The sequence below is a fragment of the Ostrea edulis genome, chromosome 7, assembly GCF_947568905.1.
Source record: "Ostrea edulis chromosome 7, xbOstEdul1.1, whole genome shotgun sequence".
NCBI classification, from domain to species: domain Eukaryota; kingdom Metazoa; phylum Mollusca; class Bivalvia; order Ostreida; family Ostreidae; genus Ostrea; species Ostrea edulis.
Window position 1 is genome coordinate 39,187,722 of NC_079170.1, and position 22,729 is coordinate 39,210,450.

Below are 22,729 nucleotides of genomic sequence, written 5' to 3' on the forward strand. Positions count from 1 at the left end.
CACAAATCTAGAACAAGATGTGATGACCCTGGGGGGAAAAAAAGTGGAACCAGGTCACAAGTCAATGTAAAGGTAACAAGGTCAAAGAATTTGGTGTCAATGGAAAGGTCTTGCCACAAGAAATACACATGCCAGATATGAAAGCTTTACCTCTTATGGTGTAAAAGATATGACCAAGGTTATTTTGCCAAAGACAGACGGAGAGGCAAAACTATATGCCCCCCCCCCCCCCCCCCCCTCTTTGATTCTGTGGGCACAAAAATTATATGATTAATTGAACACACACACCCCTCTCCAATCTACAACAAATCAGGTATTTCAAAAACAAAGTCTACATTATCACATTGTGCCCAATTCAAGAGCCAACCATGGAAGGGAGGGCAAGGGTGTTCTGTGGCCGTATAGGGTTACAATGACCTTTAGGTAATTAGCTTAGATTAAGCTTGCTCCAAAATGAGTTTAACCCCTGTGATTCTGTTTAAAATCTCAAAAATCAGAACATCAATTAAAGAGATTTGGCAAATTTATTAAGAAAGTGCAAAAAGTTGAAAAACAAGCAGGTCTTGCAAACTTTTCAATAACACGTACATCCAAGTAATAAACATTTTTACCATAACATGGAACAATTTGCTCTTTACTTAAGGTAATGCAGCCGACTAATGCTGAGGATTCCCAGCTAAACACCATCAGCAGACACTTAGTGCCCTCCACTCGCAAATACAAACTGTGTATTAAAAATATATAGATCCACAGTTTGATCACGAAATCCATTTGTAGCAAGCAACATTAAATTGCGATTCCGACAACCCTTTCCAATTTAAGATTCTTCTTCCTAGTATTCGCAAGTTATTAATCTGTGGCACTAAAAACAGACAAGCAAATGAAAAGGACGATCAACTGAAGTGAATTTCATCGTTCATCAATTAATAGCTACAGGTTCTCTTATTTCTATCATTATAGCTGTGTAACATTGTCAGGTACAGTAAAAGAACATTATGGGATTCCAACCCACTGTGAAATCTCAAAATACATTAAACCAGAATTGTCATAATGGGATATCACAGCCTCTTGTCAAAGCATTCTCCAAAGAAAGGCCTTAGAATGCCCTTGACCTGAACAGCCCTACCAAAACTTAACAGGGATCTTTCTTTAAATTATCACAACATCGCATGTGAAAAGGGCCTTATTAATAGTACCTTCACATCTGACTAACTGACCCCAAAACAAAGGGGCCACATCTAGGTTCTGAGAACTTTATTAGATGAAGTAGTACTGCACAGAATCCACAGACATCTATAAACAAACAGGCATTGTAAAATCAAAACCTTACTTTATATAAGAGGTGCTCCATTTCACCACAGCAGATCACCTTACAGCAGAGAGAAAAAAAACCTTCATCTTTGTGTGGTGACTGTTCCCCATCTCTCTGTATGGTGATTGTTTCCTACACCACACAATGATTGTTTCTCACAAAATACAGTGATTGTTTCCTACACCACACAATGATTGTTTCTTACACAACACAATGATTGTTTCCTACACCACACAATGATTGTTTCCTACACCACACAGTGATTGTTTCCTACACCATACAATGATTGTTTCCTACACCACACAATGATGGTTTCCTACACCACACAATGATGGTTTCCTACACCACACAATGATTGTTTCCTACACCACACAGTGATTGTTTCCTACACCACACAATGATTGTTTCCTACACCACACAATGATTGTTTCCTACACCACACAATGATTGTTTCCTACACCACACAATGATTGTTTCCTACACCACACAATGATGGTTTCCTACACCACACAATGATGGTTTCCTACACCACACAATGATTGTTTCCTACACCACACAGTGATTGTTTCCTACACCACACAATGATGGTTTCCTACACCACACAATGATTGTTTCCTACACCACACAATGATTGTTTCCTACACCACACAATGATTGTTTCCTACACCACACAATGATGGTTTCCTACACCACACAATGATTGTTTCCCACACCACACAATTAATGATTGTTTCCTACACTGCATTGTGACTGTTTCCCACACCCTAACTCTGTATAGTATGTTGAGTGACACATGCAGAGTTGTTTGTACACACAGATAATTCAGACTAAAATATTTTTAGTCAAAATATTTATGATAATATAAGGCACTTCAGCCATCCTTATAAATACAGATGCAACAATTTAACAGCTAGTGCTTTCATCATGTGAACAAAATTTGTAGAAAACACAGGACCATACATCTTAGTCTTCCACAAATCCAGGGAGTCTGAAGACCAGGGCCCGATAAGTTGAAAGTGGACTTGTGAAACTTGGGTATATTCAAAAGCCCAATGGACAGGTAAAATTTTGAGCAATTATGTCACTTTTATTGCCAATGTTTAGTTCATGATATGAATTTGAACAACAGGTTGATGCATTACAAGAACAAACCAGCTAGACCCCATTAATATGATCCGGTTAATTAATACTGTGTAAGTGTATGATAGTGCCCCTTTTGCGATGATGGGGTCGTATTTATTTGCGATGATTCCTGGGTAACATGGGTAATGTATAGAGACTCGGCCCAATCTGGGGAGAAAGTCCAGCTCCCACTCAGATCTACTGATTCAGAATTTCTCAGACAGTATCATCAATGATTCTAAATACGATTATAGAATGTTATAATTCACATTGCAAATTGTGTAGCAATGAAGTCCATTGTGGAATTCTATGTTTATGTTTATTTTGTTAGGTGCCTGACAAGGGTTTGGATGTTTCACAGGAAACAGAGAGGTCAGAGGTGAAAGGAATTCATTAATTCTGTCTTTAATAACCAACAAAAAATTGATTTATTCTCAGACTCTATTTTCTCAAAAACACCAATCAATTTGGTCACAATCATGAAATAAATCACTGGGGTTGCATATCACCATCTTCATATAAATTCATCTGTCATATGAGAAACAAGAAAACAGAGAAACTCAAGAAAAAAATCTATACAGCACAGGCTGGCCATCTTAAATGTTCCACAACGTAAACGATTCTAGACAGATCCTACAACATTTCTTTCCAGTCAAAAAGCGATACTTAAATTAAGATCTGCGACCATCACTGGTTACAACAATGGTGGGGAATTGATTGGGTGGTTCCGACAGAGAGTCGAGTCTCCCTCCACCTTTGACATTTTCCTGGCACAGTCAGACATGGTTGTTTCTTGACAGACTCTGGTGAACTGGCAAATCAATAACTAATGGTTTACACAGCAATGTGTCCATTCTAATTTGTACTTGTTGTTGAAAATGAAACCCTCCGGCTGGACGGTCCAACTGAGATAGAAGCTGAGATGGATTGTCTCTGGTTTTGTTCATGTAAACCACCCTTCAGCAAAACAATGACACATATCAAAGGCCCATGTCCTATACAGCTCATCTGAGTAAGAGGCAATGAAAGCTTTACATGACAATCTCTTTAATGGGGAATGTTACCCAGGGGTTACTTTCTTGAAAGTCATCAACAAACTACTTAACCAACTCTTAACAATTCATAAAAATAAAATATAAAAATAAAATTCCAAACTACCCAATGTCAAGCTTCCCAAATGGACCGTTTATCTTTCATTAATGCTATACATGAGCTGAAGGACGAAAATACAAATTCATTATGCTTGAGACAATGAACTCTCAACCAGGAAGTGGAAACTGTTGCATTGATTGAAACACCATGGGAGACTTTTCCTGTTCTAAGTAAGCTAATAAACTTCCAAGCGACTAGAATCTCCAGAAACACCATATTCCCACACATATACTCTTTACATCGGAGGGCAACTCCTACAGTAGTATCTACTGGTACTGTAGTATCCAACTGGCAAATGAGGGATGGTACAGTGACCTACTCAACCCCATTCCAACAACCCCCCCCCCCCCCCCCACCCCTCCATCCCTCCAAAAAGATGTGAAATCTTACCTTGCTTCATCCTAGCAGGTCTTTAAATATTCCCTTACTACACACAGGGTTATAGAAGCTTGATCAAGTAAGTTTTGGCACGTTCAAGAGGACAAAGTTTAACATAATTAAAGTGATTAAAGCAGAGTTTAAGATACCAAAAATACATAAATGAATATATGAAAAGTAAATAAGGTATTTAACTATGCATATTAACAAAATCATACCTGCAGTATTCAGTCCAACAGTTTTTCAGTTTCACAATAAAAGGTCAAGGTAAAATTATTTCTTTTTAAAACTCTAAAGCATTCTCTCCATAAAGAGAACAATATGTGGTAGTTTAACATTTGTTTACATTTTGAATTGTTCCCATACACAGTAAGCCAAGCTCTGTTTGCATTCTACCATCAGAATAAATTTAAAGCAAATTAATGCCCTGGTAGTAATCGGTCTACACAGATAAACCACTGGATAAATGTGGAGAGCTCATCAATCTTGCAAGAGTGCACTTTTTCACTTTTTGTTTTTCTTCTGAGAGGAAAAATTTGTAAATGCAAATTATGTCACTTAAATTCAACAAACACATATAAGAGTAACCATCACTTCAGCACAAGCATTAGTGTTACTGTGTCAGTCTACAAAATGTGCATACATCATGACCAGGTAGACAAACCTCAGAACCCTCCTGGAAAAGAAAATACATATTGTACCTTTCTTGTGAAGACTAACCCTCCTGGAAAATATATTACTATTGCACCTTTCTTGTGAAGACTCAGTGGTGTGTCAGAAGGGGGCCGTCATCCAGTTCAATAACAGAAACACCTCACCAACCTATAACCATACACAGAGACAACAAGATTCGAGGCAGAATGACCCAACACGTTTCTCCCGTCAGCTTCCCGGACAAGATGCGGGTGTTCGGACGCGAGGAGCTTTTTACACCCGTTACTATTTCTGGTTTCCTTCGCAGTGAAGAAGAGTCCTTACGTAAACATGACTGTCAAGCTACAGCTTCTAGGATATATAAATCCACTTCTACGGACTTATATAGGTTGAATCATTAGTGCAATGGTTAACCAGACTAATGTTCACACATAAACTTGGGACTATCACACTTCCTTAATGCATTCATGTCCTCGACGTGGATAGGTATAAACAGTAGGTAAAAATGGCTGTGAATGACAATCACAATACATGCTCAAGCACTGTCTGTCCATCCAAACAGATCAGATATATCATCACAGTTGTCAAAAGACATGCATTTTATATCAGTTTTATTTAGCAGGACATTCACACTTACCCCATCTGATAACAGTGGTGAAATTTAAGTGTTCTTTTTACAACTTTGCTTTCAATCAAAGTAGGTCAAGCAGTATTGAGGAATGTCTGGAAAAAAGAGTAAAGAGAGCATGAAATATTCATTGACATGTGAGTGGGAGGTACTATCATGTCTACAGATCTACATATTTGTAAGTGCACTGGGCATCAGACATCACTGATTTCATGCTGGTGATCTACTTATGATGCAACTTACACATTAGCACATGACAGTGATTAAAACCACTGGTGGGTGGTGGCTATAAAGTATTCATGAAATAATGAGGCATACATAATGAATATGGATAGTGAATTTAACAGAGATACTGTGATCTAATGATGCATGGATTTCCAGAAGATCCAGCTGTTTTACAGTGGTGTTCAAATGGCTATGATACAAGCACGAAAATCTGACCACCTGGAAGCATTCCAAATATCTGCAACATTATGTATAAACAAAATGTTTTTATGAACCCAACCCCCATCCTTGGACTAAAAACCAGTCCTCTCAATTAGTTAAACAAAGTTAAATTTTCCATAGGTGGGTCAAAGGTCAATGGCAAAGTCACCAAGGTCGTAAAACTTACTACCATTAGAAAGATCTATATAGTCACAAGGATTATACTCACTAAATTTTATAACAATTTCAAAGCCTTAATACTCATTGTGATAGTTCAAAATTTATATATTAATTACAATATCTGGCTTTAGACAAATTTGTAGATAATTGATTGGATAAAAGCTAATCACATAACGTCCTGAAATCTGCATACAGAGGGTGTATTACTTTGACAACTGAGATGTCACTATCGAATCACATGACACTCTGAAATTTTCAATATACCATCTCCGTTCAGAGAGTTTGGCAACAACGACGTCACTTGCGAATCATACGACACCCCAAAATTTCAATATACCTGTCTCCATGCAAGGGTGGTCTGACAGCCACCGTAGTTAAATTGAGCTTGCATTATGTACACGTCTGCATTCAGTTTCAACATGCATGATTTGTTTATTTAATGTTATTATTCATATTTTTAACTGTGATGTTTTGATATCGTGATTATATGATTTTCAATGGGATACATGTACATACGGAATTCAATATAATAATTGAATAATATCTATCAAAGATGTTACTGAAATCCTAACAAATTTTCTAAAGGTCTTCAGTGGGATATATTCGTTACACAGTCAGTTTGAGACACAATATGGAGTCATCCTGGGTGTGAAATGGAAATCCATATTAGGACTTGGCTTTGCCTAAGCCCAATAAGTATAATTACGTCCCAATTTGACTGTGTAACTAATAATGTTATATTAAGCAATATCAAATCCAGTCCAAAGGTTTTTACCTCAAAATTTCCTTTGGAATGATAACTGTACAGTACATTTTATCACAATGTTCAGACTGGTAAAATCATTAAAATGATCAGTATACATGTACACCTGTATATGTATATAGATATATATATAAGAAACATATTTGGAAAAGGTACACCCTAAACATGGGACACAGTAAATGTCAAGGTCATAAAATGGTTAAATACTGCACCTAGACAATCAAGATGACAAACACTGACCGCGCACACATAAAATGGTTAAATACTGCACACCTATAGACAATTAAGATGACAGTTAAATACTGACCGCACACATAAAATTGTTAAATACTGCACCTAGACAATCAAGATGACAAAGAGACTACAAAACACACTACAAGTCTGTAATCCTGATTTTTCTATCAGGTGGGAGCATATAAATAAAATGACATTATCAACTTTAAACATGGACTGTCAAAAAACGATTACTCCATCCTTCAAGATGACCATGTCGATATCATCAAAATATTGATAAGCAATCAGCACTGCATGGCAACATATTCTAAATGTATTATAGACTTATAAATGTCAGGATCTCATTAGTCAGTTACCAATCACATACCTATAATATATGAGAGAGAAAGACACAGAGAGAGGAGAGAGACATACAGTAAAACTCGAATATAGCGAACACGGATATAGCGAAATTACGGCTATAGCGAAGTGAAAACGATTTCCCCGGCAAATTCTTTATATATTCTATACAAAAATATGCGTCTATAACGAACACGGATATAGCGAATTTACGGATATAACTAAGTAAATTCCCATTCCCCTTGAACTAAAACTGAATGTAAAAATCACCTTTTATAACGAATTTTTTTTTTTTTTCCAATTTAAACTCTGTGATTTTTAACAATCGTCTTCCATTGATATAAAGGATCCACACTTATTGCGAAATTTTTGTTTGTATTTTTTCAAAAAAGTTTGTTAACGCAAAACAATACTTACACATACGTTTAGGAAATATATTGTCGGTATTGTTTATTATTCTCGTTAACTAAATTTGAAGTTTGATTGCACTTATTTTATCGTACACTCCTTTATTTGTGTAAAGCAACAAGTAAATGACAATTCCAATAGACTGTACATGTATGTATTGCGCAAACTTTTGTTGGCATTTCTCTCTCGACATGTTCTTGCATGACTTAATAATCCATCAAGATAAATTATCATATATAAATCAATGTGTATATTTCTTGTATCAAAATATTTCTCCTTGAAAATATATATGCTTCATTTTTCTTAAAGACAATACAAACGCAAGTATATCGATTGCTGCTTTCTTATATAACTGGTATGCATGTAGAACAAATCAGTTTTATAACGAATTCGTTATATATGAATTATGAATTCGCTATGAACGTATAGCGAATTACGCTTATAGCGAATTTTTATGGAGGGTCCCCAGAAATTCGCTATATCAGAGTTTTACTGTATATACAGAGAGAGGAGAGGTAGAGAAGAGAGAGAAAAAGAGAAAGACACAGAGAGGAGAGAGACATACAGAGAGAGGAGAGATAAAGAAGAAAGAGAGAAAGAGACACAGAGAGGAGAGAGACATAGAGAGAGGAGAGATAGAGAAGAGAGAGAGAAAGAGAAAGACATATACAGAGTGAGGTGAGATAGAGAAGAGAGAGAGAAAGACACAGAGAGGAGAGAGACATATATACAGAGAGCGGAGAGATAGAGAAGAGAGAGAGAAAGAGAGACACAGTGAGGAGAGACATATACAGAGAGAGGAGAGATAAAGGAGATAGAGAGAAAGACACAGGAGAGACATATACAGAGAGAGGAGAGGTAGAGAAGAGAGAGAAAAAGAGAAAGACAGAGAGAGGAGAGAGACATATACAGAGAGAGGAGAGATAGAGAAGAGAGAGAGAAAGAGAAAGACATATACAGAGCGAGGTGAGATAGAGAGAGAAAGAGAAAGACACAGAGAGGAGAGAGACATATATACAGAGAGAGGAGAGATAGAGAAGAGAGAGAGAAAGACACAGAGGAGAGACATATACAGAGAGAGGAGAGAGAGAAGAGAGGAGATAAGGAGAGAGAGAGGAGACAGGGAGAGAGAGGGGGAGAGAGAGCAGAAATTAATCCTCCATTAGAAACTTCAGGACACATACCATAAACTGAACTTACTGGATAGGTACTACACATATGTAGATGTCCAATTTACTTAATGAATCTAATTATCCCCTTTAAAAATGCACAAATAATGTAGGAAGAAATGCGAAACAATCACAGAAAGAGCTGTACAATCAGAAACAAGGACTTCTCGGTGCAGTGCCCGTGTCTGGTGTCTCTAGTCCTCTGGAAGGAGCCTGATGCAGACACACAACAGTTATTGGACTTATTTCCAGTCTATTGATTAGGTTCTAAGTAAATTAATGACACTCCATCAGGACCAGATTGCATCACAGCTTTCATAATGTTAATAGGCTACATTGTCTCTGCTGAATCTTCAACTGAATTCATGCATGGAACCATCAGAGAATTCCTACAGGCTACACAATCATTCCCCCCAGACATTTTTTAGGTCAAATACGCTATTATCCTGCGTTTTCCACACTTCTCTTTGAGACAGGCAATTTGATTGGGACACTGGAGAAATGTGATTGAGTTTCATTTGCTTTGCCTTACTCTCCATAACTACAGACAAGTCGCTTCATGTTTATCTGTGACTATATAAGTCATGAAAAATGTTTAAAACATCAGTCTGCAAAAATTCAACACCAAATTTGAGTGTTGGACTGTAAAATAACATAAAAGGCCAGCTGATATAGAAATTGTTGTGTTCCTGCTAACCCGCTCCAGTTCCTGAAACTGGTCAAAATTCTATTGGACTTTAAACAATTTTTTTGAAAAAGTTTCGAAATATTACGCCTTGATCAAACTCTTCTTCATATTATATGCAAGTTTTTTGATTACATGCCATTCAGTCCTAAGTTTGCTAGATATAGTTATCAGAATCATTCTCTATCTGTTTCATTTCTCATGTCCATTTCTGCAGTTCCCGACTCCAGACTACAGGTTCTAACAATTCATACTTTATATATTTTTGAGTTTAATCACCCACATGTTTCTACATAAGGTAGTACGTTCAGTAATTACCTCCAGGTTCCTGTCAAAACATGGCTGAGCGAAAATAATCCATGGATTTCTTCTTCGAATTTGAGCGCTTTTGTGCAAGACGGCCTGATATTTTTTCTGAGATGAATAACTGTCAATTACCAGCTGTTTAAAAACAACCTACATGTATGCGTTAAATCTTTGTCGCGCTGTATTGCAGAGAGGTGGTTTGGCTGAAATCTGAATTTCAAACACCTGCTTTAGTTGGAAGTAATAAAAAAATACTTGCGTGCTTTGTGGATGGTTATGTCAGTATGTGTTTTTGTTTGATAAACACAGAGGAAGAACTGTTTTAATTAAAAGTTGTGAATAGGGATTTTTCCAGAAGTTCGTTTGGAAAGAGCAGAGTGTACATAAGGTTGCATAATTTTAGTAAGAATATCATGAGGCTACAGAAAACTGCAACCTTAAGCAATAATGTTATACTAATGAAAAGTTAAATAAAGTACGAATCTGCCATACACAACTCAGAAAATCACGCACATTTATTTTTGTCTTACTATTTGTTGATCATAACAGATTTTAAACATTTAAATGAATGTGAAAGTGTTTAGTAATTTTAAATTGATATCTGCCACACATTTGGACCGATGAAATCTAAATTTTATTTTCATTAGTCATGTTCAAAATTTTTTGGGGATGCCCAGTGGACCAACAGTTTTGGGAACTACCCTAGAATTTTTTTTAAAACTTTGGTTCAAGAGATTATATTGAATTAAAATTGTTTTCAAATTGATTGATTGTATATTGTTAAACATCCCTCTAGAGAATTTTTCATTCAAATGGAGACGTCACCATTACCAGTGAAGGGCTGCAAAATTTAGGCCTATGCTTTTGCTCTTATGGCCTTTGAGCAGGGAGGGATCTTTATCATGCCACATCTGCTGTGACACAGGACCTCGGTTTTTGCAGTCTCATCCGAAGGACCACCCCATTTAGTCACCTCTTACAACAAGTAAGGGGTACTGAGGACCTATTCTAGCCCAGATCCTGATCCCCACAGGAGGTTTTCAAGTTGACCCTAGAAAATAAGCCACTAATGTCCAATAAGTTCATAATTGTATCTGCAACTTAAATGGCAATTGTGATCAGAATTATTCTTTGGTATTCTTGAATATACAACTGCAGTTAATAAAAGAAGAAAAAAAAAGAATTTATTTACTTTCTTGACCTCCAGTAAGTTTCAGTAATTAAGAGCCGGCAACTGGCAAAATTAACCGCCTGTTGGAGAAATTTTACCATAGGATTTCCTACTATTAAGTATATATTGAAATCTATATCACTTAATATGCATTTGAAAACATTGGAATTAACAGACCCCCCCCCCCCCATTAGTGAACAGTCCTGACAGGAATTAACAGACCCCCCCCCCCCCCCCTGTGAACAATCTGGCCATAAATTAACAGCCCCTCCCCCTAGAGAACAATATGGCCATAAATTAACAGCCCCTCCCCCTAGAGAACAATCTGGCCATAAATTAACAGCCCCTCCCCCTGTGAACAATCTGGCCATAAATTAACAATTAACCCCACCCACCCCATGTAGTGAACATCTGGACACTAATCAGCCTCCATCTTGAGGAAATTTCTTAGAAACTAAAATGTTGGCCCTTTATTTCTTTAATATATGTATGTAAATCAATTATCCACATGCTTCATTTACCCAATGGTAAGTGCTGATGGTAAATTTGTACAATTATCCACATGCTTCATTTACCCAATGGTAAGTACTGATGGTAAATTTGTACAATTATCCACATGCTTCATTTAATGGTAAGTACTGATGGTAAATTTGTACAATTATCCACATGCTTCATTTACCCAATGGTAAGTACTGATGGTAAATTTGTACAGTGGTTATTTCTTGTCATTTCTTTCAAACTTGTACATTAAATACTATAAGAGGGCATTCTGTCTTGTGCCCATGATTCTGCAATACATCCCTGACATTGTGACTTTCCATCGACACAGAGATGAAATTTCATCTATCTCCTAGGCAGAAGGTTCTCATATTCTCACCAGCATGGCTTCACCTCACTATTCATCTGATTATACCTTAGTACACAAATCTATGTTCTGATCAATGTGAAATATCAGTAGGAGATACAGCTGAATGAGATGTACCACTTCCTATATTATCTGATAGTACATCCTATCTATTAGTCTGTCTCGGCAATAACCTTTATGATGTTGGGGTTTTTTTTTCATTGAAACACATATCAATATTTGCCATAAGTTATGCCCCTTGTCCATCATATTTCATTTCCCCACAATGGCCTTTGTAGCTTTGACATTGTTAATTTTCCATCAACTGCAGTCAACTACAATGCCCCAGGGTGGGGCATATATGCAACCCATAAACTTCTATGAAAAGTTAATAATTAGTTATTATTCACAAGTGTAGTTTCTTACATTTGGTTAAACCTAAGGTAACCATAAGGAAGAAAAACTTGGCTATTTGCCGATTGACCTTCGGCTGACCACGCAAAGGGGGATAATTCAAATTAGTTTGATAAGTGTACTGAAACAACAGTTCACCATCACAGACCCCATAACCTACTTTATTGCAGAGAAACTCAAGAGTCCCCCAACCCCCCACTGGTGAATACATAATTTACATACTGCATACAGACTGCCACAGGACAGGTAAACACTCAAAGTGAACACAGCCCAAAAAAAGGGCCAACACTGCAGCAACCTCATCAGAATAGGACAGAGAAAATTTCTACACATTCATCAAACTCCCATAATCCCATCAACCATTCTTTTTGATCTCACAAAGTCAAAATTTGTTGATCTGAGACTATGACTTTTATAACCTTGGATAAAACTCAATTTCATCCTAGTCTTGCATGGACCCTTCACAATATATATACAGATATAGATACATAGGAAATGAGAAGGCTCAACGTATTTAAGAAAATGCAATTCGATCACGGCAAGATTATAAATGTGATGTCATGGTCTTTATAAATTGACGTCATACAATAAATGAGGAGGCTGATCTAACTGCATGAGGAGATCATTTTCTGCACAAAAAAACCCCACCCTTTTTCTGGTTTTTCCACTTTTACAAATTAGCAACTGCTCAGTCCAGTTTCAATTCCTTGATATGCCCAATGATGCAAAACTTGGTAACCCCCCCCAACCCCCCATCTATAAAATAGAGACTTTGGATAAATTTATTTCTCTAATTGTGCAAAATATTCATAACATTACAGAGTTGTTTTATTTCAAGTAAGCATGTTAATTCCATTGGAAGAAGGTATGCCTCCTAATATAGTTTGTTATTCTAAAATAAAACAACAAACTTGTCTCTTCAGCTGTTATTGCTAGGCCTGTAGGATGATCTATATCAAGGTTGGTTGATATGAACCGAACCCGACAAAAATTTCATTTAAGCTGTGAAATATGGTGTGTTTACCAGGTGCTTTGATTCTTATATATTCAACATGATTAACAAGGATTACACAAGCTCCGTGATATGTACTGGAGACTCATGGGTTACAGGTTCAATCCCAGTCTGGTCTAATTGTATTATGAAATTTACACCTTTCCCATTAGAATATGTACATACAATACCAGAGTCATAGTCCCTTGTATAGGTTGAATCCCTTTGGGAAAAAAATGATATAGGATGCAGGACCCCCCCCCCCTCTCCAAAAAAAAAATCCTGATCTTCATATGTATAATATAGGTGACACTGAGTACTTGTAGATGTATAAGTTTACTCTTTAACAGCAACACCGTCAAAATTTAATACAAGTTATCTGGCCCTGGGGGTATTCAAACTTAATTCAAATCAAAATGTCAACCCCCTGTAAGATGTCCATTACTTTTGAACTCAAACTCTTAATTTGCAGACACTAGATATTTGATGAAGCAATATATATTGAATAACAATTCTATTTTAGAATCATAAATTGACTTCTCAATTATTTCATTGCAATATATTCAGATTTTGACTTTTAAAGCTCATAGACAAGATGTTTCATGATTCATAAAACTGGTCATTCATCTGAGAACATTTACTGGAGACAGTGTGTTACTTAACAACAAAACATGATGAAAACACAATGTGACTCTTGGAAGATGTTGTGCCTATATTCAGTGGATGTACAGACACTATCACCAGACAAGCTCACTTTTAAATCTTCATCTCACTTTCATAAAAGGAACGTATAGTGAAAAAGTCAAAGACTTAGATCCAAAGCAAGCTTGTGAAAACAGGCCTAGGAGCCTGATGTACCATGTGCACATGTATGCATTGTGGTTTTTCAAAAATTTATTTTGGGGAGGGGGGGGGGGGGGACAAAATGCAATTTGATTGGCTGAGCAACATTCCTTATTTTTCAATAACATAACTTGCTACGAAAAGCATTGTGGAGTCATTAACACAAGTTTTGACATTTTGTTTAAAATTCATCCTGAAACTATATAATAAAGTGTATACATTTTATATTCACAGGGTAAATTAAAATAATGAATAAACTCAATGGCAAAGAATGTTATTGCAATTAATAACAGAACTTGGTGTAGATTACGTTTTCTATAAACTGTTTTGCAGTTTAAAACAACCCAGTAAAATTGCTATCCAACTCATTCCCTAATCCACAAAGTCTTTAACTTCCAGCTGTACATACCACAATCAATAGATGTGTATGAACAGCTAAACTTTGCTATTTGGATACATCATGACCATGATACAAACAGTTGAAGTGCCTCGTGGGATAAATACTAAATCTGTACTTTATCGACAGCTTGAACTGCGTCAGCTACATTCTTAGAAGAATTTACAAGGTCTGTCTTCAGTGTCACTTCCAGTGTGACAGCTGGGAAAATTTACTATTCAAAGAATCTATATATAGAAAAACATCCAAGCATGTCATATGCATAATTCATAAGTTGACTGATCTATAAATCTATGTGAAAATTCTTAGAAATTTTCCGTATCAGGTAGCCCAGGTACCATCCAAAAAGATCGCCTGTGTGGTAAATTCTGTCCCTGGATGGCTCGCTCATGCTATTTCCTTATAAGGATAAATTAGAGATACCCATTTCAATCTACTATGGCAACAGAACACATCAACATCTGAGAACACTCCACTGTTATAATGAAAACTTTTGATGAGAAATCAATCGGTTTGATGAAACACACCAGAAAGCTGTAATTCAGCACATCAAACGGCGGGGACACAAAACCACTGCTGTGGTCCGCTATATTCGCAGGACAGCTAGATCCCACTAAAAGGCTTTTCTAATGTTTTGTACTGTTGCACAACTTCTACACTGTACTTAATTCAAAGAACCATCATCAATCAGTGTGTCTTGCTCTCTATTATTTCTTCAATAATTCTACACGTTAAATACGAATTCCTTGCTTTCTGCATTCTGGGAAATTTTGCCTTATTTTTGCCTACATACATTGAATTAATGATTGTGTTCTTGATCTAAAATTTACCGAACCCATTATATCAATAGCTACTTCAAATCAATTAGTGTTTGCCCAGTTTTAAAATTTGCCCATTCACAACAAAATAAAGGCCAATGGGCGACAATGAAACGAGAATATTCCCCAGTATACAGTGATACCAAATGATGTACTATACGTCTCATCAGACATGTCCAATCCTAACAATACCACTTCCTGCTAACCTATGATGTAAATTTCCATTTTATCTTGGAACTACATCAATATGCACTGCTTCAACAGAACAAAAAAAAACCCACCTTGTATATATTACATCAGTTCTGACTAACTGTTATCTAACTTCCTTTCCATTGTGGTCATGCAAATTTTGCAATCCAAAAATTTCACCCTTAAACATATATATATTGAACTGATAATGTCCCTCTACAACTGACACAGCATGTGATATTCTGGGGTATTGATCACCCCTTTTTTTTTCCAATCAGCCCAAGTGTGTCATAGTACCATATTTAGCATACTGTACGCAACTGCAAACAATAGCTGTAGGTTTCCGAGAGCATTTTACTAACATGGCTGCTGTCATTGTTTATTACAAATAGAAGTGATAAGAAATACTTGGTACTGTATAGGAAAAGTATCAGCATGCAATCAATAACCCCTATAGAACATGGATAACGATTTAATTTCCTGCATTTGAAATGTTCAATGAAGTCATTCATCTCTTACTAAGGTTGATATAAAGGATGGGCTATTTATAGTTCAAACATGCTTTCTATAGATTAGATTAGTTACAGATTTGTCATCACATTACAAAATCCATCAAATGTTAATATGCCTCTAGTGCACACTCCACATATCAAATCTACCCAGCTCTTCATTCTTTTTTCCAAATAAATTTACATCCATTGTATTCTCATATAACCTTTGTTCTTGCAAACTTTGAAATGAAATATATATACATAAATAGCTTTAACACAGGCGTACATGTTAAAGATACACACTTTACAATTTACGTTTTGAATGACACTCCTTTAGAGTTTAAATATTTCAGCACATTGTGCAAATATACCTACATAACACTGGCTGAAGGGCCGGTGAGGGAGGATCATGGCTGACTGATTTTAAAAACAACTCTAAACCAAATGGTTTACTATTTTTGAATGAACAGTGAGCTATATATATATATATATAGAGAGAGAGAGAGAGAGAGAGAGAGAGAGAGAGAGAGAGAGAGATGTACATTAATGTTTTAAACCTTATTCCATGATTGGACACTCTTTGCAGTGCTAATTAAGATTCAATCAACTGCACCAATGCTGGCATTGAAATGTTTGTATATATGTTGTTCTTTAAATATATTCTGACTGGCTTGTCCTTGCATAAAAGAAGGTTTATGAATTATGTAATGTGAAGGATTGCTATTAATTGTCATTGTAAATCTCTGAAAAGAATATCACAGACGTTCAAGTATGCTGTGATAATTTAAAGAGTTTATCTACTATATCATGTACATACCTGTTAAAAACTGTGTACAGAATGGAATTTCAAAACCTGGAAAACAAAATAAAATTCTATGAAAATAATCTGAATAATCTTTAAATAACATCTTTCATGAATTTAACAGAGTGCATGAACCCTCACTGTGACTGACAGTGACTGAGGTTGAACTAGATCAGATCACATCCTGCAACTCACCTACATGTAGATCAATATTTTCATCAACTTTCAACAAAAAACGTGAACATTTGTGAGAAAGATGTGAAGTCAGATCCCACCCCAAGATGGAAACGCATCAAACAAACTGATGTACACCAAATAAAAAAGAAAAACCGAAAAGTTTCAAACTTTTCTAAGATCTTCTTAACTTAATATATATATAAAAAAGATGCACATTTCACTTAAGGTATATATGACTATTGTATTTCCCTGTCCTAGACATATTATACATGCTATAACATAAAAACAAGCATTCATGTACAACTTTTTGCACTATATATATTACACACGTCACATTAACAGGGTATCATTAATAGTTTTGATAAACAGTGTGGTGCACAGAGAGCCTCCCCTTTCCGTACATTAAATCCTACATGTACAGTAATTGACAAGGGTCAGTCACAACTGATACAATGCACATACATGCATGTGGACAGACAGAAATTAAATTTAGTCAAGTTTGTAGAATGCCAAGTCGTCTCCTAAAACAACACTCTTCATGCACACACCTTTTTCTCCTCTTACATTTTAATTTCATTTCTTTTGACTTTATACATTGATCCTTTTCCAGATGACTGATTTCTTACACCATACATGTACACAAAAATATCTTGCCTTAGATATTGTAGGTCTTTGCATTATTCTTTGATTTCTTTCAATCATACTGCAGTGATTTACTATATCCTACTGAACCTGATTCATGTGTCATATATGTCAGACACTGAAGTACATGCATATCCTACCACATCAGTGTCGTCTGCACCCCTACAGCCATACTGAGACATACATTACTTCATTAAACAGAGAGAGAGAGAAAAAAAATAAGTGTAAAAAAGGACATCTGTGGTTAGCTCATAAATAATGAACATGACAGACACAGCATAATAAACTTGGACATGTTAAGTGAGGTGTTTCTTTACAGTTTGGTTGTATTATTATGTAATGTAAGATTGTAGTTGTTGCAGCATGTTATATCTGAATATCAGTATTGTTTAAGACAAATTGTACATGTTGAAGATCTGTGACTTTTTATCTGAGTTTGGATATTAGATCTAGACTAAGGCCTGTGTAATGTAACTACATATCATATACAACCTAATAAAAACATGCAGTATTTCATCCACTTTCCGTAAATCTGGTACAGCTGTACTGGACTCTGTGGGTGGGTGTGTCTGTCTCTCTTCTCTCTTTCTTTAGAGAGAGAGGGAGAGAGTATTTTTCATCAATTTGATACAGATTTAATGGTACAGTGGGTGGGGTGGGGTGCGGTGGATAGGACAGGAGGGTCCACAGTATCTCCTACCTGTAACCACCCCAATATTTTCCCTTCTCCCTCTACCTACCCCCCCCCCCCCCCCTTTCACCTAGCCAGAACACTGACTATATCCAACTACCCCCCCCCCCCTCTTTCACCTAGCCACAACACTGACTATCCACCTATCCCCCCTTCACCTAGCCACAATACTGACTACCCCCCCCCCCTTTCACCTAGGCACAACACTGACTATCCACCTATACCCCCCTTCACCTAGCCACAACACTGACTACCCCCCCCCCCCCCCCCCCTTTCAACTAGCCCACACCTAGCCACAACACTGACCATCCATCTAACATTCCCCCCCCCCCTTTTTTTTTTTTTTACCTAGCTCACACCTAGCCACAACACTGAAGGTCAAGACAATATTGTAATGTACATGTATATACATGTTGCATGATATAGAGGGAACTTCATACAACTAAATGTTTAAAAATGTTAATTTCCAGTCAGGTAAATTATTATTGGTACAAGGTATCTGGTATTAAAGTTTTGCAATGTCAAGGTGTGCTACATTTTTTTTGGTTTTAAAACCCAAGTCAGTTTACCTTAACTTGAATTAAATTAATCCTCCTCATTAAATATTGTTAAACCCCAATTCATATATATATATATAAATAACAGCACTTGATGTTACTATATATGTATCTTGAGTGTTGTTAATTTTTCAATTAAAAACTGGATGAAGAGTCCATTTTTTACCTAGAACATGTCATGTTTTTTGCATGAATAAAATATTTCTTACAACCTAGATAAAGTCACACACATGAAGGGACTGGGATTCCATTTTTCATCTAAGACATCATTCAATTAATACAGCATTGAGCAGTCATCTAATTTAATTTAACGAAAACTAATTATTCTATTGTCGATGTCTGATCATGAGCAGTGCAAAAAATCTTAACCATGCAATCATCTTCACCATAAATGGGGAGCGGAGTGGACCAAAAACACTTGGCTAGCGAAGATGCCATGCAATGAACTCCAGATTTTAAAAGTTCAGCTCCCGACTACCAGTGCACACCTAAAATCTTACACAGTCGTTTTCCCACACATTTAATTCACACTCCAGTGCACAGCAGTGACATCAGTAATAGACATTGTCGTTGTACTATTGTTTAAGATGGCTGACCAGATAATTAGTATACATGACAAATTAACTTTAGACTGAATTTTTTCTTAACGGAGTTGACTAGATTTATAAATTAGAAAAAAATGTTTTTTTTGGTGACAACATTTATTATTAAGAAAAATTTTCAAGTTTTCAAAGAGGAAAATTAGCATCCACTTATGCACACATGCAAGCAAGAGGAATAGTGGGGAAAGAAATGGAGAGGAAAGGGGAAGGAAGGGATTAAAGAAAAGGAAAAAGTGGAATGAAACAGGTGTATGGTTAATTCCCCTTGTTAGAATACTGTGCTTCAGTCCCCTTAATACCATAGTTTAATACCATAGGTCCCATATATTTATACTACACATGATAAAGGTCGAATAATTAAAACTGACCTCAATGAGTATGTGGATCGTTAAAACCCAATTTAAAATGATGCCATAAAACAGCCTCAATTATGTACATTATCGCTCAGATTCAATTCATCTGCCATTTTGACAGAATTCTGTCGAAGAGTTTTCCCTCGATAATCTGGGACTGGGGTTTCACTAAAATTGAAACTTCATAACCATGATAACAATTATTACTTTAGTAAGAAGTAATGAAATAAATTATTATTATTATATACTTTCAATTTCATCTCTTCTTTTTTCTTTAAAAGTTTGCGGGCATATATCACACGATATATGCCCGGAAACATTCAGGCCCGCAAACATTACGTCACAATCAATACACAAGAAAATTACTATGTCGTTAATTTTCAAATTTTTCGTGTTTTTCATCTTTTACTCAGTTAAACCAATAAAGAAATTGTAAAAAATAAATTATTGTTCGTTTCTAAATGAAATTGAAAGTATATAATAAAAAGGTTATAGACTTTGTATGGGAAAATATGACAACCTCGTTTTTTGTCGCGGACGGACCTCGCTTCATCATATTTTCCCATACAAAGTCTATAACCTGTAAATACAACAGAGAATTATTTAGATGGTGTAATTTATATGAGGTATAATGTTTAGAGTATTTTGAAATTACTCATGATATACTGTTTTGCAATAAGAAAAATTGCAATTGGAATATAATTACACTTATATTTCTATCAACAACCTTAATTCAACAGAATCATAAACTTTGCATCATTCAAACATGTTAGTAGGACATCTGCCACTCTACAATAAAATATTTCCAAGTAGTGGACCCCCTCTCCACCTCCCAGCTGGACCTCATATTGTGAAATGTGAAAGCTAGTAAGAATGAAGATCACGGGTAAAAATGGCATTTTCGTTGTCCCATGACAAAATCAACTTCATCATTTAAATTCTGAAAACTAAGAAAAAGGAGACTGGGGTTTTTAGAATGTTGTTTACCATGTTTGACATCCGGAAATGAGGTAGAAAGAAAAAAAAACCGGCAACGACTAAAATAAAAACAATTTGCATACTAATCCCGAAAGCCACCCTGCTGTTGATCTACTTAATGTCTAAAATATTCATGAATACACTCTGACCTTTCATTATAGGAGAGAAAAAAGAAATATCTAAATGCCCAATTCCTAGTTTACTGGGCCTAAATATGCATAGATCATTTGCAAATCCCATATTACTGATCTGTCGGCCATCGCCATTTTGAACGAAATCCCGGCCTATTTCGTCCATACGCAAATTGTCAGAGAGAATATGCATACACCGTTAAACTTATGTACATTTTAAGTTACGATAACATACCATAAAATATTGCAATTATCCAATTTAACAGGTCACACCACTTACACTGAAACGAAATGATACGGTGTATCCTCTTCTAACAATAAATGTCTTTGTAAAATGAGATTCCATTGGTTGAATTCATATGGTCGTAATCTCCGTAGATACTTTGACGTCAATTCTTTCCCGCCACTTTCAAAGTGTAACAAGCTGTCACTTTCGACATATCGGCCCAGTCTGTGTTTGCCAAACGGCAGATGGTAAATGTAAACCGAGACTTTAATACTCGTATCCGAAAATGCAAACTGTCAATCCTGTGCATTTTTCATACGCAGATACGATAGATAAACAAGAAGATATATTTGCAGTTTCTAAAATCTAAATACATTTTGTCGCATCGCTTAATTTCGTTTGTAACACATAATATGATTGGTTAATTAGTATTCGTCACGCTGAAGGGGGCCGACTGCTATTCCGCGCCATGTGACGACATCGCGGCTCTTGATTTAGAAGACCATATATGTCAAGGCTATTTTTAAAATTTCTGAAAATGTTTTTAATTAATTATCTAGGCCTATATATATAATAAATATGAAACTTGTAACAAACGCAAATGAATGAATTGAGAAATGTTTTCTATAAAATTTTGAACTAGCCTTGAGGGCAATATTCAGGGAAGGAAATCTCAATTTCTCTCTCTCTCTCTCTCTCTCTCTCTCTCTCTCTCTCTCTCTCTCTCTCTCTCTCTCTCTCTCTCTCCCATCTGTCTGTCTCTCTCTTTCTCCCATCTCTGTCTCTCAGAAGAGAGATATTCAATGATTTATAAATAAGAAATATTTGTACCTTAAATTGATGAAGAACCAGGTTATGACAAATAATACCTATGTGATAAGTTCAGATAATATCGATACATAAACCACTTGAAACAGCGAAATGCTTGTTGTAAATTGAGCAATATCCTAAGAACAGGTCTTCCAATTTTTGTTTTATTATAGGCCTAGGCCTAACATTCACTTTATTTTGAAACTGGGTGGGAACCCCTTTCTGATAGAAGATAAACATCTTAATTAACAAATAGGCATATGTTTAAAATTCATAACAATTTTAGGGTACCTGTAAAGTGCGAAACGAAATCGAAACTAAACGAAATCTACGGAGTTGAAACGAAACCCACCTAAACGAAACGAAACCTACCGAAGTGAAACGAAACAGATTGTATAACCGAACTTTTTTCATTATAATAATTAAAAATGGTAACTTAGACTCCTGTGAAAGTTACCACATATAAATAAAGTGCTCCTCCCCTTAGACGTAAGCTTTCGGCTTGACTGATACAAAGTTTTAAAAGTTGGAAGGAGGGTGAGTAAGCACAAAGTACATATCCAAAGTTGATTAAATACCCTGTGCAATTAGTTTCGGATCCCTAAATTTTAGAAGGAAGGGTTACAGACTCAGAGGTTTGGGGAAACACACTAATAGAGGGGTGGGGTCACCAGCGTTGAATCCGCCTTTGGGCATAGATATATGTTTCAATATTTTTGCTCTAAAGACAAATCTATGTATACATGTGGATATTGTGTATGTGTATGTAGTATATCAAACGGTGGATTCTGAGTATGTCCTCCCGTTCTCTTTGTCATTTATGCTTCCCTTGTTCATAAGCCTTTT

The 22,729-nt window shown here is 36.0% G+C and overlaps 1 protein-coding gene across 30 annotated transcripts in view; it reads right to left on the reverse strand.

Annotated features, from left to right (window-relative positions):
- Nucleotides 1-21,285, reverse strand: part of LOC130048110 (plasma membrane calcium-transporting ATPase 2-like) — an 87,637-nt gene extending 66,352 nt beyond the window's left edge. For 11 of the 30 annotated variants that reach the window (XM_056144360.1, XM_056144357.1, XM_056144353.1 and 8 more), the window contains exons 1-3: nt 21,128-21,221; nt 16,732-16,767; nt 5,256-5,341 (exon numbers count right to left, since the gene is read on the reverse strand). The gene's annotated coding sequence lies outside the window, so the exon portion shown is untranslated. Of the gene's footprint in view, nt 1-3,976; nt 4,048-4,712; nt 5,342-15,515; nt 16,768-21,082 lie in introns of those variants that run through there. The other 19 variants (XM_056144333.1, XM_056144325.1, XM_056144317.1 and 16 more) reach the window with 15 other exon arrangements.
- Between the last annotated feature and the right edge of the window lie 1,444 nt (nt 21,286-22,729).